The sequence below is a fragment of the Oryctolagus cuniculus genome, chromosome 12 (assembly GCF_051225735.1).
Source record: "Oryctolagus cuniculus isolate XC-2025 breed Fujian yellow rabbit chromosome 12, ASM5122573v1, whole genome shotgun sequence".
Taxonomy (NCBI): Eukaryota; Metazoa; Chordata; class Mammalia; order Lagomorpha; family Leporidae; genus Oryctolagus; species Oryctolagus cuniculus.
Window position 1 is genome coordinate 112,630,156 of NC_142878.1, and position 4,556 is coordinate 112,634,711.

The following is a 4,556-nucleotide window of genomic DNA, read 5'->3' on the forward strand; positions in this document are numbered from 1 at the left end:
GAATGTTAGCCTTATCATCACAAGGTGAAATGGCATTCACATGTCAATCAGGCAACAACATGGCCTTCTCCTTTCCTTCTACTGAGGACAGGGTATTCAGAATTCTCTCACATAAAGACAAGGCCTTCGCCCTAACACCACTTGAGGAAACTATATTCACTCTACAGACATAGGATAAAGATGCCCAACCTTCCCTCAGGTGAAGAAAGGATGCTTCCTCTTCCATTGGCTGAGTACACGGAATTCACCTTCTCATTGGAGCAATTTGCTTTCCATCAGGGGAAACAGGAAATTCACTTACCATCACCTGAGTACCTTTCATTCACCCTTCTATCACATGAGGGGACAGGGTCTTCACCCTATCTTCACCTAATATGAAATTCACCTTACTGCCCCATTAGGACATGGCCTCCAACATGCCATCTGGTGAGAAGGTATTCAGAGTTCCATCCGGTGAACACTGATGACAATCTTTCATTCGGTATTGGAGAGGATGCTCCCACATCCCTCCATGAGAAGGCATTAAAATTCTGTAAGCTTGGAACATGGCATTTGCTCTTCTCTCCAGTGAGGTCAGACTTCTCCCTTTAGGTGAACAGAAGCTGTTAATATTTTCACATGAGTGTACTACTGATTACTCTTCTATCAGCATAGAATCTGTCTCTTCCATGAAGGGATGCACCTTTCAACCTACTTAACCATAAGATGAGGGAGTCTACCCATCCCTCACGTAAAGAAAGCACATTATACCTTCCATCAGCTGAGTCCACAGAGTTCACTCTCCCATGAGCTGTAGAAACTGCATTCATGTTCCTGTTGACAACCTGACCTTCGGTCTTCCATCAGATCCTTCACCTTCCTGATGTCATGATTAGGACAAAGCATTCAAATTTTCAACATGCCAGGGTACAGGGTTCACCTCTCTATGCCCATGACAGCTTGTTCATCCTTCCATAACAGGCCCACATGTACTTCACTCTATCATCATATGAGAACCCTGCACTTCCCCACCACTCATACGACAAACTTTCTTCACCCTTCCATTAGGAGAAAAGATGGTGTTCCCTATCCCACAGGAGTGTTCATGTGATTATCCTTCCATCATCAGGGAACAAGGCACTCAGCCCTCCTTCAGATGAAGAAAACACTTTTTCTTTTCCATAAGTGTGAGAAACAGCATTTCCCATTCAACTAAATGGAGACATGGCCTTCAAAATTCCATTGTGTGATGACAGAGTGTTAACAACGCTATCACAAGAAGAAATGGCATTACCACGTCCATCAGGTAAAGACATGGAACTCATCCTTCCCACATTTATGAACAAGACACTATCCCTTTCCTCAATCAAGGACTGGGAATTCACCAATCCTTCATGTGAACACCTGAACTTCACCTCTCACCATGTGAGGACATGGCATTCAGTCTACTGACAAGAAACATCAAGGTATCCACATTTCCCTCAGGTAGCAAGGACATTCCCCTACCATGACCTGGGAACACAGAATTCACCCTTCCACCATGTGAGGAAAATGTGTTCATGCTTACCTCAGTTTGAGGGCAGGACCTTCCTCTTCCATCAGGTGGAGACAGGCTGTTGCTCCCCCTCTTCATGGAGGAACGACACAGGACCCTGCGCTGTTCTTTTGTCTGCTCGGCCCTCCCCGGGTTTGCTGCTGGTTCTTCCCGGGTTGGCTACCGTCCCTTCCACCTCCGTGGAAGGGCGGTTCCCCCTGCCACTTTCCCCACTTCCGCAGGGGAGCGGCACACCGCCGGCCGGCTCTCTCGGGGGCTGCATAGGTGTTCCTTCAGATAGATGTTCCTGGTGCATGTTGTCTCTCTCCTCCTTTATAGTCCTCTTCCACCAATCCCAACTCTGCTACCCACACGCCGAGTACGCTGCTCTCCTCCAATCAGGAGCAGGTCCTGCTGTTTATTGGTTGAACTGGAGGCAGCTGTGTAGAAGCTGTTTCCTCCTCTCCCAGCGCCATATTGTGGGAGAGCAGATGCATAGAATAAGTCTTAATTCCAGTAACAGTCTAGTCCGAGTTGCTCCCCACAACAGGCCATTCAATGAGGACACCAAATTCAAAGGTCAGATATGTGAGATGACAACCTTCACCTCTAGGTAGTTGGGGACAGGGCATCCACCTATAGATCACATGACCTTCACCATATTGTGATGTGAGGACCCTGCACTCTCCCAGAATGTACATGACAACACATCAATCACACTTCCATGGGATATGCACAGAGTGCATAGTCTTCTACTTGGAAAGGACACAGCACTGACTTATTGTACTAATGATCCTGCTTAGAAGACCTTGCTATCTTCACATGAGGACACACCATGCACCTGTCTTTCATTAAAACATTGCCTTCTCTAAAGCTGTATTGTGAAATACAGGAAACTTGCATAACATATAAATTTTTTTTAGAAATAAATTTTAATTGGAAAAGAAAAAAATGGACTTCAACTCTCAGATGAACAGAAAACATGTGGCTTTTTCAATTGGGTGCTGGGTGATAATTCTTCAGTCAGTAGTGAACATTTTGTTCACACTTCCATCATAGGGAAAGGGTATTGAAATTCTATAGGAACAGAACATGTTTGCCCTTCTGTCCTGACAAGACTCAGATGTCACCCTTCTATTAGGTGATGAGAAGGCATTTTGTATCTCACAGAAGAGTTCAAATAAGTGAAATTCCATAAATGGTGAATAGGACACTCAGCCTTCCATCCAGTTAAGACAGAGCCTTTACTCTTCCCTCAGGATTATAAAATACATCTATCACCCCAACAGTTAAATAGGGCATTCACACATTCATCATGTGAGGACTAGGCATTCACATCACAATCACGAGATAAAATGGCACTTATTCTTCCCTCATAGGTAAAGAAGCCATCCTCCTTTTCCCTTGTAGAGGATGGGGCATCCAACATTCATCATGTGAAAACCTGATCTTCACCTATTTCCATGTGAAGACATGGCTTTGACTCTACTGACACCAAAAATGATGTGCCCATCTTCCCTCAGATGAAGGCCATTCCCCTTCCATCAGCTGAGAAGAGGGAGTTCACGCTTCAACTATGTGAGGAAAAGGTGCTCACACAGTACTGGCACTGTGGCTCAGAGAGTTAAAGTCTGGCCTATGGTGCAGGCATCTCATATGGGCGTTGGCTCGAGTCCCAGCCACTCCTCATGTGATCCAGCTCTCTGCTATGGCCCGGGAAACAGTAGAAGATGGACCAAGTCCTTGGGCCCTTGAACCCACGTGGGAGACCCAGAAGAAGCTCCTGATTCCTAGCTTCGGATCAGCTCAGCTCTGGCCATTGTGGTCATTTGGGGACTGAACCAGCAGATCAAAGACCTCTCACTCTCACTCTCTCTCTCGCTCTCACTCTCACTCTAGCTCTACCTCTCTCTGTCTTTCAAGTAAAAATAAATCTTTTTTTTTAAAAAAAGGTGTTCATGCATCCATCAGTTGAATACAGGACATTCCCTCATTCCTCAGGTACAGAAAGGACATTCATGTTCCTATTCAATGAGGACACCACATTCAAACTTCCAACATTTCAGTTGACAGAGTTCACCTCTCCATGGCTGAGGACAACTCTTTCATCCCTCCATCACATGACAAGACCTTCACCCTATTGTGATGTGAGGAACCTGCATTCACACAGACATAACATGACACATATCAATCATCCTTCAATCACAAGGGCAGAGGCTGCTCAAACTTCCAACAGGATAAAAGAATACTCACCTTTAACCATTACCTGCAGACACTCCATCCACCCTTCCATCACATGAGAACAAGACCTGTATCTTCACATGAAGACATTCCCTTCACCATATTCTCACACTGTAATAAGGCCTTCACCCTGCACCCTGAACTCAGAGAAGGAGAAGGTACATGGCCTTCTTCAGGTGATTACTGGGTAATAATTTTCAGTCACAAGTGGACAGGTGGACATTAACGCTTCCCTCAGAGTGGAGAAGGCATTCAAATTCTCTAAAATGAGAATGCCATGGTTGCCCTTCTGTCCAGTGATAAAAGGCATCAGTCTTAATTAGTGAGGAGAAAGCATTTACTATATCAAAGGAGAATTCCAATTGTGGGGAGCAACCCGGTCTGGACTGAGTTACTGGAATTAAGACTTATTCTATGCATCTGCTCTCCCACAATATGGCGCTGGGAGAGGAGAAAACAGCTTCTACGCAGCTGCCTCTTGCCAACCTGAGTGATGACCTCCAGGAGCTGATCCTGCTCCTGATTGGAGGAGAGCAGCGTACTCGGCGTGTGGGCAGCCGAGTTGGGATTGGCGGAGGAGGACTATATAGGAGGAGAGAGACGGCATGCACCAGGAACATCTAAGGGGAACATCTAAGGGGAACACCTGTGCAGCCCCCGAGAGAGCCGGTCGGCGGTGTGCCGCTCCCCTGCGGAAGTGGGGAATGTGGCCAGGGGGAACTGCCCTTCCACGGAGGTGGAAGGGATAGTAGCCAACCCGGGAAGAACCAGCAGCAAACCCGGGGAAGGCCGAGCAGACGAA

The 4,556-nt window shown here is 46.5% G+C and overlaps 1 long non-coding RNA gene across 1 annotated transcript; it reads right to left on the reverse strand.

Moving 5' to 3' along the window:
• Window positions 1–385: 385 nt before the first annotated feature.
• Window positions 386–3,274, reverse strand: LOC149123242 (uncharacterized). The gene is made up of 3 exons (XR_016217671.1): window positions 1,547–3,274; window positions 751–859; window positions 386–585 (listed from the first exon to the last, which is right to left on the reverse strand). It is a non-coding gene; the product is annotated as an uncharacterized LOC149123242 (long non-coding RNA).
• Between the last annotated feature and the right edge of the window lie 1,282 nt (window positions 3,275–4,556).